Raw genomic sequence first — 13,401 nt, 5'->3', positions numbered from 1 at the left:
GTTGTGGGGTAGGATGTGTAGATCAATAAATAAATACAAACTATTTTAATGTATTTTAATTCCAGGCTATAAGGCAACAAACAGTGATATTTTTGAAAGGGGGTGAAAATCACTCATTACTAAAATATACAAGGACATTGAGCATTTTCTCCTGTGGCAAACTTTTATCGGGGGAGGGGTGTACAGTGTATTCGGAAAGTATTCAGACCCCTTGACTTTTTCCACATTTTGTTACGTTACAGCCTTATTCTAAAATGGATTAAAAAAGAAATGTTCCTCATCAATCTACAAACAATACCCCATAATGATGAAGGAAAAACAGGTTTTTAGAAATGTAAAATTTCCCTGTCTTAGGTCAGTTAGGATCACCACTTTATTTTAAGAATGTGAAATGTCAGAATAATAGTAGAGAAAATGATTTATTTCAGCTTTTATTTCTTTCATCACATTCCCAGTGGGTCAGAAGTTTACACACACTCAATTAATATTTGGTAGCATTGCCTTTAAATTGTTTAACTTGGGTCAAACGTTTCGGGTAGCCTTCCACAAGCTTCCCACAATAAGTTGGGTGAATTTGAGTCAGGTTTGTAGTCCTCCTTGCTCGCACACGCTTTTTCAGTTCTGCCCACAAATGTTCCATAGGATTGAGGTCAAGGCTTTGTGATGGCCACTCCAATACCTTGACTTTGTTGTCCTTAAGCCATTTTGCCACAACTTTGGAAGTATGCTTGTGGTCATTGTCCATTTGGAAGACCCATTTTTGACCAAGCTTTAACTTCCTGACTGATTACTTGAGATGTTGCTTCAATATATCCACATAATTTTCCTTCCTCACAATGCGATCTATTTTGTGAAGTGCACCAGTCCCTCCTGCAGCAAAGCACCCCCACAGCATGATGCTGCCACCCATTACATTTACGTCATTTAGCAGACACTCTTATCCAGAGCGACTTACAAATTGGTGCATTCACCTTATGGTAGCCAGTGGGACAACCACTTTACAATTTATTTATTTTTTCTAATTTTCTAATTTTTATTTTTTTTGTTTCTAGAGTATATTTTTTAATTTTCATTAGTTTTATATACAGTGGGAGAACAAGTATTTTGCAGGTTTTCCTACTTACAAAGCATGTAGAGGTCTGTAATTTTTATCATTGGTACACTTCAACTGTGACAGACGGAATCTAAAACAAATATCCAGAAAATCACATTGTATGATTTTTAAGTAATTACTTTGCATTTTATTGCATGACATAAGTATTTGATACATCAGAAAAGCAGAACTTAATATTTGGTACAGAAACCTTTGTTTGCAATTACAGAGATCATACGTTTCCTGTAGGTCTTGACCAGGTTTGCACACACTGCAGCAGGGATTTTGGCCCACTCCTCCATACAGACCTTCTCCAGATCCTTCAGGTTTCGGGGCTGTCGCTGGGCAATACAGACTTTCAGCTCCCTCCAAAGATTTTCTATTGGGTTCAGGTATGGAGACTGGCTAGGCCACTCCAGGACCTTGAGATGCTTCTTACGGAGCCACTCCTTAGTTGCCCTGGCTGTGTGTTTCGGGTTGTTGTCATGCTGGAAGACCCAGCCACGACCCATCTTCAATGCTCTTACTGAGGGAAGTAGGTTGTTGGCCAAGATCTCGCAATACATGGCCCCATCCATCCTCCCCGCAATACGGTGCAGTCGTCCTGTCCCCTTTGCAGAAAAGCATCCCCAAAGAATGATGTTTCCACCTCCATGCTTCACGGTTGGGATGGTGTTCTTGGGGTTGTACTCATCCTTCTTCTTCCTCCAAACACGGCGAGTGGAGTTTAGACCAAAAAGCTCTAAAAAGTGAAAGGGTCTGAATACTTTCCAAATGCACTGTATATTAAGGAAAAGTATTAGTCAATCACACCCTTTTAGTATGTCATACATTTGAGGATTCCATTGATCATTTGGTGTGTCTAAATCCAAAGCGTCATTTGGTGTTACTGAATTTACATTAGGGGAAATAACATTGCATGAGCAAAAGTATTAGTCATATAACTTTTGTAAATAATTTTTTTAGGGTTGATGACCTTAGATTTGCGCATTTGTGGCCTTCATTAATGAAAATCCTAATTTACCTAAAATGTCTAATTGGTGTAACCATCATTGGCGTTACTACTCCTACTGGTTGCACAATGTTATCATAATGGTAAAATGTATTTATAGTCATAAAGCTACCATACTAGTTGATTTACAATGGGATGATGTACCCAAACACACAAACGAAAATCTAGACAAGTTAAGTACATTTTTCCAAAATGCCATGCCCAAATGCCATCATAATTCAAGAACAACCCTAGTACAATGTGAGTGAAGACCTTTCATCTCATCACTTTTCATCTCACAAAACCACAATGTGTGATCTCATTTTGTGAGAGGAATTTTCATCTCAAGTGCTTCCTACAGTTTCAGTCGGCATGTGACTTACATAATGATCAATACATTCACTGACATCAATTTATAAAACAGTATTGTTTGATCCTACTTGATATGGGAATACAAAGGAGAGTTGAGGGTATAAGAACATATGTTCCTTGATGTTACTCCTTCATGTGAGCCTTTATCAAAAAGCCATGAATACAACCAAGTGAGAGCAGGCTAAGACTTTCAGAAAAAGAAGACAAGATGTGCAGGATTTCCCAAAATCAAAGCCATGAGCCTAGTGCTGAGACTTTACATACGCTCTTATCCAGTGCGACTTACAGGAGCAATTAGGGTTGAATGCTTTGACTTTTCACCTAATCGGCTCGGGGATTCAAACCAGCACCCTTTCGGTTACTGGCCTAACATTCTTAACCGCTAGGCTATCTGCCGCCACATGAGGTGCCATGTGGCACGATGCTGTCACAGAGATGCATGGTGGGACTGAACCACCTGCTGAGCTCTTTAATCTGGGCACCTCTCCAGCTATGGCACACCGTATAATGAGACCTGATACAATAAATCACACAGAGGAAGAGAGAAACAGAGATCTGACTAGATTAGCAGGACAGGCATGTCCCTGCAAACCACCATTACAAACACCTGAATATAGACACCTGAACACTTCTCATTCTATATTAACTTTCCTTTCATCACTGGAGTAATACCATTCCTTGAGTTCATTAATGGTGATGTTGGCTGGCACTTTACCTTGCTACAGAGGCATCAACAGCTTTATCAGGACCTTTTTCTGTCAAATTGATTCTGTCTTCTTGGAACCACTTGATAATGTTGTTTAAATGAGTCAGGAACCCTGATGACATGGCATTTTGTGCCAGGCTTCAATATTTTTATCAAACACGCATCAAAAGGCTGGTGAATGAGACCACTTACTTTCTCATTAATGTAAGTTCTCCATGATTCAATGCTGATGTTGTTATTAACATCCATGTTGCTGAAATTATTGGGAGAGAAGAGAGAGCAAATAAAAACATGCAGTAGGCTAACAAAAAGAGCAATAGCCTATTTTCACATTTACTTTTTAAGTGGTATGTTAACAGAGCAAAGAAATTGTTGTCTCGTAAGAGCTGTGATAAAAGTCATTTTATAAACTGGGTGGTTTGAGCTATGAATGCTGATTGGCTGACAGCCGTGGTATATCAGACCATATACCATGTTGGTAACCAGTTTATAATAGCAATAAGGTACCTTGGGGGTTTGTGGTACATTGCCAATATACCCCGGCTAAGGGCTGTTGCGTCATGCCTAAGAACAGCCCTTAGCCGTGGTATATTCACCATATACCACACCCCCTCGGGCCTTAATGTTTAAGTAATCTCTGACAAAAAGAATGCATGGCAAGTTGTTGCCTGGAACATGGAACATTGAAACGTGTCACAATTGTGATGCATTGTGATGATCCTACAGTGATGCCAGAGCTTGTTGGTATGGAAGCTGACACAACAAAGTTATGTCAAATAAAGGTCAAATAAAGTTCACCAGTCGAATCCGGCTGCTCTAGCCAAGGGGCCAGGGTTCCGGTCTAGAAGCACTGTTTCGACTGTTCCTAAAATCTTGCTTTGGTACTGCAGTTTAACTGCCCGGCCCAGAAAGACAATTTCCATAGATGGTCACATAGAGAAGTCAGATTTTATCATTCACAATAAAACACTTTAGTCATCACCTTTGTACACAAAACATCCATAGATGCATAGAATTATTCAAATAATTGTCGCTGAGGCCGTTTCTTTTTTTTTTTAAATCTTTTTTTGTTAAAGATATTGGCTGTGTTCAAGAGGATCAAAACCGCAATGTATCATGGGTAAATTGTCACTGGCTGGCTGATCAACAAATAATAATGAGTCGTTATTTATGATGCAAGGTGATTTGTAGCTCAGTCAGTCGGCAGTCGTTTTGATGCTCTCGAACACGGCCATTAACATGTTATATTCATCCAATGTCTGTCATGTTTTTGGATGACGTGATGACGTCGTTGCTGCTCCCGCTGCTCTCTGTGCATTTGATGTTAGTCCGTGTAAACCGAATGCAAGCCGGATATAGACGGTCCATGAATCGGCGTATACAAACGTGAGTAGATTACCTTGATAACAAGGGTCAGACATCTTGGTTCTTTATATCTCAGTGGCTCAAGCTGGTGGCTGTCCTTGATTCGTATCCAAAGTAAAAAAAAATAGCCTAGCCTACAGATTGTGGTCAAAATGTTGTCCAAAAAAGTATTTTAATTACACTTTTTGGCGTGTATTTTCTTTACTGAAGTTCTTCTCAGAATTTGTATTAAATGAAAGAGAAAATCAAAAAAAAAAAAAATTCCTCTGAGAAATGACACATAAAAGTGACCATATTATGTGTTCTAATAATTCCACATCTTAAATGATCCAAATCATGCATGCACAATCTTTCTATTAGACCTGGGTTCAGCTTTTAAGAATGAGAGGCAGCTTTATTACCATAAGTGAGTGAGAGACGCATAGGGAGTTGCCCCAGACTGGGGCCAGAGCTCATAGCTAATAACCCCAGAGATTAGGCTCTGATGGCAGGGAGTGTGATGAACTGAGAGAGCCTCCCTGAGATCCTGTTGGGGTTGCTATATCCTTATCCAGCAGAACAGGCATGTCCTGGGTCCAAAAGTATTGGGATAGTGACATGTTTTTTGTTGTCTTGGCTCTGTACTCCAGCATTTTGGATTTGAGATGATGAGGGTATTTGATGAGGGTATTTTCATCTATAACAGGTGAACCGTTTAGAAATTACAGCACTTTTTGTACATAGTCCCCCCATTTTACGGGACAAAAAGTATTGCGACAAATTCACTTATATGTGTATTAAAGTAGTAAAAATGTATGTATTTGGTCCCATATTTATAGCACGCAATGACTACAAGCTTGTGATTATTTTGTGCCTAATAGAAATTAATGGTAAATAATGTATTGTGTCATTTTGGAGTCACTTTTATTGTAAATAAGAATATAATATGTTTCTAAACACTTCTACATTAATGTGGATGCTACCATGAATATGGATAATCCTGAATGAATCATGAATAATGATGAGTGAGAAAGTTACAGACGCATGAATATCAGGAGGCAGGTAGCTTAGTGGGTAAGAGCGTTGTGCCAGTAACCGAAAGGTCGCTGGTTCTAATCCCCGAGCCCACTAGGTGAAAAATCTGTCGATGTGCCCTTGAGCAAGGCACTTAACCCTAATTGCTCCTGTAAGTCGCTCTGGATAAGAGCGTCTGCTAAATGACCAATTATTATTATTATTATAATTATTATTATTATACCCCAAAGACATGCTAACCTCTCACTATTACAATAACAGGGGAGGTTAGACTTTTTGGGGGGGTATGATATTTGTGCGTCCAAAGTACTAGAGTACAGAGCCAAAACAACAACAAAAATTGTCACTGTCCCAATACTTTTGGAACTCACTGTATGACCCTGAGTGGGCCACAAATCAGGGTTAGGCCCCCCGCTGCCTGTGTCAGACAGTGACAGACAGTGTGAAAGCCAGCTGTGGGGTGAAATTGCTGACCTGCTTAATGGAGCTGCATGATAACACATATATGCAGAAAATCTCCACAATCCATTTTAGCAGTGTCCATTCCTTGAATCAACCACGTTGATGTGTTTCTTTCTACAGAGAAACTCCATATCTCTCTATCTGGGACACTCTTCTGTCCTACACTGTGCAGCAGTGGCGGCTCCTGAAAAAATTCTCAGGAGGGGCAATTTTTCTGATGATTTAGGTGACCTACACACATTTAAAAAAAGATATGTCCAGCAACAACATGAAGACAGGGGCAGCATATAAGTCAATACCAGAAGCATTTATTGACTGATCTCAAAAGTGTTGGCTTACCAGGGTTGGTGGAGCCCTCAGTTTCATCTTTGCCTCGCAAAGCTAACTCAAACACTCCGCAAAACTTCACACACTGGATTAGCCGGCTGAGGATGTGGCGGTTCTTGCTAATGTCGTAGTAAATATATTTGTTATAGTGAATATGGAATATGATATGTTGAGTAAAATGTTGTGCTAAGATCTATTTAGGTCAGGAGCTGGTTATAAGTTCTGTTCCTATCCAATAACAATGGACAAAAGGGTCCTATCTTGTCAGCCTTGTCAGCAGGTGGCCAAGGACAACACCCACGCCATAGGCCTCTCAGTTCTTCCAACTCACGAGTTCTTGCTCTGAGGACACACACACACACAAACACACACACACACACCATCACTGTTAAACACACACACACACACACACATCATCACTGTTAAACACACACACACACACACACACACAAAAATCCCCTCTCTTAGGCTGAACATTTGAAGACAGAGAACCCGACTCAGAGCCAATGCAACAGTGACAGTAGCCTGCAGGGGACCTCGCCCAACTCATCAGGACCAATCAGAAGATCAGAACTACTAGATTGAACCTACTTCATTTATTGCATAAAATGTCTGCACACAATGTTTCGGGGCTCTCTTCAGATAATAATAATAATAATAATAATAATAATAATAATAATAATATGCCATTTAGCAGACGCTTTTATCCAAAGCGACTTACAGTCATGCGTGCATACATTTTTGTGTATGGGTGGTCCCGGGGATCGAACCCACTACCTTGGCGTTACAAGCACCATGCTCTACCAGCTGAGCTACAGAAAGTGGATACTCATGGATGCGCATTGCAATTGTAAAATGTCAACACAATTGGAGACACCACGTCATTTTTGGAGACATGTTATTGACAGTAAACTATTGTAGATGCGACTGCTAACTAACTAAAACATTTTAGCTGGCTAGCTAATCATCTTAGCTAAATGTGGGGCAAACAATTCAGTTATTTACCGTTAATTTGAGGGATTGGGGTGAAAGAAATCGAGTTACATAGTGATACTTTACGATATACTGTATTGACAATATCGCAATATTTTAGCGCTAGTTGGCTGTACCTGCACCAAAACACCATTATTGTTCGTTCATAGCTTGTTCTCAATCTTTTCACATTGGGAGCCAATTTGTTTTCAGCACTTTTATTTCCATGACTGATCAAAACTCGTTCTCATGGCTTTCTGATCCCTCTGCAACAGACATATGGTGCGCAATAAAATCACAGTATCGAATCGCAATACGTATAGAATCATGAGACTCGCAATGCTGATGCATATATCTTATCGTGAGGTTCCTGGCAATTCCCAGCCCAAGTTCATTTGCCACAACAAATCTCTTCGCTAGCAAACGCGATGTCTTCTCCAAAACGGCAATGTGTCTCCAGCAATGTTTACTTTTTTGACGTTCTATGGCATCTCCACTTTCCAAGCATATATGACCACATGTAATATTTTGGTAAGTGATGCAAATAGTGAACTATGTAGGGCCAGGATGTAAAATATATGTAGCTGCAGCAATTTCTCTTATCTGATATGGTAAGTAATGGGGCTTAATTTATAGCTCCCTAAGAGTTTGACGAACGGGTCCGTGAACGCGATTCCAGATATATTTACCTCTGAATAAACTGCCTTTATTACACCATATCCACATCCAGTAAACTTGTGATTATCAACACTAACCTCATCGTTGTGGCGGCGGACAGCTAGCCTGTATCCCTCGTCATCCAGTTGAGTGAGTGGCAATGTCTTTTTTCGTTCGTACCAATTTTTGGAAAATCCTCGGGTGTAGGACTTTCCGCCTTTAGTAGAAACCTGTTGAATTATTAAATTTGGTCTGGGAGGTCCTAATTGTTTCGTTGCCAATTTATCTTAATTTGTTCGCCGACAAAAAGGAACTTCTTTCAAACAATCCACTCTTTTCTCAGTTACGTTCATGGTTACGTAACGTATGACGAAAGCGCGTAAGTGCAAGCCCACAGACACCCATTGAGATTGTATTGAAGGCTCTGAAATTTGAAAAAAATAGATTTTACATGGGAGTCTATGACAGAAGTTCTGGGCGATTTTCAATCTGACTGAAATCGCCCCAAAAGGGGGTGGAGCCATTTGAAGCACGACTTTAGCCTGATTCGACATTTAGTGGCAGTGTGGCACTGTGGCAGATCAGACGTATAGATTACAACACTGATAACTACTGTTGCCGTGATATAATTGATTAGAAAAAAAATCCCTTCCTTTTCCCGTTTGGCAGTGCGTCGCCCATATCGCCCTATTGAACAGGCCGTCCCTGCTGTGCAGACACCAATGATTTTCACCATGACTACTCTTGCTCAGTTCAGCTCATCGACACACTATCTTTAAGTCCCTAATGTACTGGAAGTGTGTCACAGGCTACAGGCAAATATCAGATGACTAAGGAGATATAGGAATGTAAACAGTAGCAGATGTCTGTGTAGCTTAGAGGAGAGAGTGCTCCTGACAGGACCTGAGTTCAGAGAGGAGAGAAAGTGTTGTGGATAGAATGTTCTGGAGATTTTGTTAGAATCCCCTCCAGAGAGAAAGCACTCTGACCATACAGGGCAGTGAGGAGAGAAATGGACTGTAAACTTGTGTCTCTCTAATTTCAGGTTGGAGGGGAGAGGCACATCATATGAAATACCTACACTACCGGGCAAAAGTTTTAGAACACCTACTCATTCAAGGGTTTTTCTTAATTTTTACTATTTTCTACATTGTAGAATAATAGTGAAGACATAAACTATGAAATAACACACATGGAATCATGTAGTAACCAAAAAAGTGTTAAACAAATCTAAAAATATTTGAGATTTTAGATTCTTCAAATTGCCACCCTTTGCCTTGATGACAGCTTTGCACACTCTTGGCATTCTCTCAACCAGCTTCACCTGGAATGCTTTTCCAACAGTCTTGAAGGAGTTCCCACATACAGTGAGGGAAAAAAGTATTTGATCCCCTGCTGATTTTGTACGTTTGCCCACTGACAAAGACATGATCAGTCTATAATTTTAATGGTAGGTTTATTTGAACAGTGAGAGAGAGAATAACAACAAAAAAATCCAGAAAAACGCATGTAAAAAATTTTATAAATTGATTTGCATTTTAATGAGGGAAATAAGTATTTGACCCCTCTGCAAAACATGACTTAGTACTTGGTGGCAAAACCCTTGTTGGCAATCACAGAGGTCAGACGTTTCTTGTAGTTGGCCACCAGGTTTGCACACATCTCAGGAGGGATTTTGTCCCACTTCTCTTTGCAGATCTTCTCCAAGTCATTAAGGTTTCGAACCTGACGTTTGGCAACTCGAACCTTCAGCTCCCTCCACAGATTTTCTATGGGATTAAGGTCTGGAGACTGGCAAACACCCCCAAAGCATAATGTTTCCACCTCCATGTTTGACGGTGGGGATGGTGTTCTTGGGGTCATAGGCAGCATTCCTCCTCCTCCAAACATGGCGAGTTGAGTTGATGCCAAAGAGCTCGATTTTGGTCTCATCTGACCACAACACTGTCACCCAGTTCTCCTCTGAATCATTCAGATGTTCATTGGCAAACTTCAGACAGGCCTGTATATGTGCTTTCTTGAGCAGGGGGACCTTGCGGGCGCTGCAGGATTTCAGTCCTTCACGGCGTAATGTGTTACCAATTGTTTTCTTGGTGACTATGGTCCCAGCTGCCTTGAGATCATTGACAAGATCCTCCCGTGTTGTTCTGGGCTGATTCCTCACCGTTCTCATGATCATTGCAACTCCACGAGGTGAGATCTTGCATGGAGCCCCAGGCCGAGGGAGATTGACAGTTCTTTTGTGTTTCTTCCATTTGCGAATAATCGCACCAACTGTTTTCACCTTCTCACCAAGCTGCTTGATGATGGTCTTGTAGCCCATTCCAGCCTTGTGTAGGTCTACAATCTTGTCCCTGACATCCTTGGAGAGCTCTTTGGTCTTGGCCATGGTGGAGAGTTTGGAATCTGATTGATTGATTGCTTCTGTGGACAGGTGTCTTTTATAGAGGTAACAAGCTGAGATTAGGAGCACTCCCTTTAAGAGTGTGCTCCTAATCTCAGCTCGTTACCTGTATAAAAGACACCTGGGAGCCAGAAATCTTTCTGATTGAGAGGGGATCAAATAATTTTTTCCCTCACTGTAGTTTTTGACTGTCTTTATTCCCAATTATGAATGTGTTATTTAATATGTTTCTATGGGCTATAGTAGTAAAGGCCAAATTTAATATTTTATCAAATACTTTTAAAATATTTTTGGATAACTGAAGGGGTCCTGAAATTCTAAATCAAATAGCTAAATTATCCATGGTATGACCATCTTAAAACAATTCCATATGTTAACTTAGTAGAACGCCCAGCTCTGACTACTATCTATGTTCCCAATCAAACAACATCTAGACAAATACAATTATCAATCCCCATTTGAAATCAAATTTAGGGAGATTATGAGGAGGACTGATACAATTTTACCTGCATTGGAGGGCAAATCACCATAGCAACTTCACCAAGACTGTGTGACCATACTGTACCAGACACTCTGATACTCATTATGTCACATGTGCAAACCTCCCAAAGAGGCATACAGTATACAGTACAGAGCTATAGCAGTCATTGGCTGAGGTAATTTTTGTATACAGTGAGGGAAAAAAGTATTTGATCCCCTGCTGATTTTGTACGTTTGCCCACTGACAAAGAAATTATCAGTCTATAATTTTAATGGTAGGTTTATTTGAACAGTGAGAGACAGAAAAACAACAAAAAAATCCAGAAAAACGCATGTCAAAAATGTTATAAATTGATTTGCATTTTAATGAGAGAAATAAGTATTTGACCTCCTCTCAATCAGAAAGATTTCTGGCTCCCAGGTGTCTTTTATACAGGTAACGAGCTGAGATTAGGAGCACACTCTTAAAGGGAGTGCTCCTAATCTCAGCTTGTTACCTGTATAAAAGACACCTGTCCACAGAAGCAATCAATCAATCAGATTCCAAACTCTCCACCATGGCCAAGATCAAAGAGCTCTCCAAGGATGTCAGGGACAAGATTGTAGACCTACACACGGCTGGAATGGGCTACTAGACCATCGCCAAGCAGCTTGGTGAGAAGGTGACAACAGTTGGTGTGATTATTCGCAAATGGAAGAAACACAAAATAACTGTCAATCTGGGGCTCCATGCAAGATCTCACCTCGTGGAGTTGCAATGATCATGAGAACGGTGAAGTGTTGTGGTAAGAATAGACCAAAATGGAGCTCTTTGGCATCAACTCAACTCGCCGTGTTTGGAGGAGGAGGAATGCTGCCTATGACCCCAAGAACACCATCCCCACCGTCAAACAAGAAGGTGGAAACATTATGCTTTGGGGGTGTTTTTCTGCTAAGGGGACAGGACAACTTCACTGCATCAAAGGGACGATGGACGGGGCCATGTACTGTCAAATCTTGGGTGAGAACCTCCTTCCCTCAGCCAGGGCATTGAAAATGGGTCGTGGATGGGTATTCCAGCATGACAATGACCCAAAACACACGGCCAAGGCAACAAAGGAGTGGCTCAAGAAGAAGCACATTAAGGTCCTGGAGTTGCCTAGCCATTCTCCAGACCTTAATCCCATAGAATATCTGTGGAGGGAGCTGAATGTTCGAGTTGCCAAACGTCAGCCTCGAAACCTTAATGACTTGGAGAAGATCTGCAAAGAGAAGTGGGACAAAATCCCTCCTGAGATGTGTGCAAACCTGGTGGCCAACTACAAGAAACGTCTGACCTCTGTGATTGCCAACAAGGGTTTGCCACCAAGTACTAAGTCTTGTTTTGCAGAGGGGTCAAATACTTATTTCCCTCATTAAAATGCAAATGAATTTATAAAATTTTTGACATGCGTTTTTCTGGATTTTGTTGTTGTTATTCTGTCTCTCACTGTTCAAATAAACCTACCATTGAAATTATAGACTGATCATTTCTTTGTCAGTGGGCAAACGTACAAAATCAGCAGGGGGTCAAATACTTTTTTCCCCTCACTGTATATCCCTTGGTGTAATACAGTACCATGGTAGATGTCAAGATGAGGGCAGAGCTTCTCCAGTGAAGGCCAATGCCACATGTCTTGTCAGGAGACCAAACTGATCCATCTCCATGTGTCTTCTATCCAACCCATACATCTAAATGGTTTACCTTTTAACTACATTGAATCTGTACTATCATGGATGGTAATTTATTTGGCGAACATCTCATCTACTGACATGTTTCTGATTAGAAATATTAGAGGGTTAATTATGGTGGGGGTGAAGTCTGCATTTTGCATCCCTTTAGTCAGAGCATGGAGTGAAGCCATTATTAAGCTTTTTTCCCCCCCAGTCATCACTGATTGCAGAAAGTCATGCATTTTAAAACCAGTCGTTCCCATTTTAATCAATCTGTGGATAAAGGCCTGGGGTGAAGATACTCGTTACCCTTTCCTGTGAAATTATTTTCAGATTATGTGATAGTAAAATTTTTATTATAGTAATCAAATCTGAGCTGATTGGATCTCCATGCGGAAGAAAAGTAGTCTTTGTAAAGCGACCATGGCAGATATTTAGATTTTCCCAATTTCTTTGTCTTCATATTCACTAATTCCCGTCGATCAATACTTCATGAACAATCCTGTTAGAATACGTTGTATTACTAGGTTTCCATCTAATATTTTTATGCGCGTAAAGTAGCGTACATGTCGGATAAAAAATGTAATGACAGGCCTGATGGAACAGAACATTTGTCTGTAAACGTTCCAAATGTCGACTAAACAAAATACGCTAGACAAGGTAGGATCTTTTTGTGTTGATAAAATTAATTATGTGACACATTTCGGTGTAAACACTTTTATGCACAAATATTGATAAAATAACCATCATATCGGAAGAAAACTTCGGAGTCACGCGATGACATGTGTGGTCCCCCCACAGTTTATTAGGCTACATATTACATAAATGATGATGAACTTCACAAGGTGGTGAACGTGCAAGGTGGT

The sequence above is a fragment of the Coregonus lavaretus genome, assembly GCF_964263955.1.
Source record: "Coregonus lavaretus genome assembly, chromosome: 27".
NCBI classification, from domain to species: domain Eukaryota; kingdom Metazoa; phylum Chordata; class Actinopteri; order Salmoniformes; family Salmonidae; genus Coregonus; species Coregonus lavaretus.
This window is presented reverse-complemented; position numbering follows the sequence as displayed.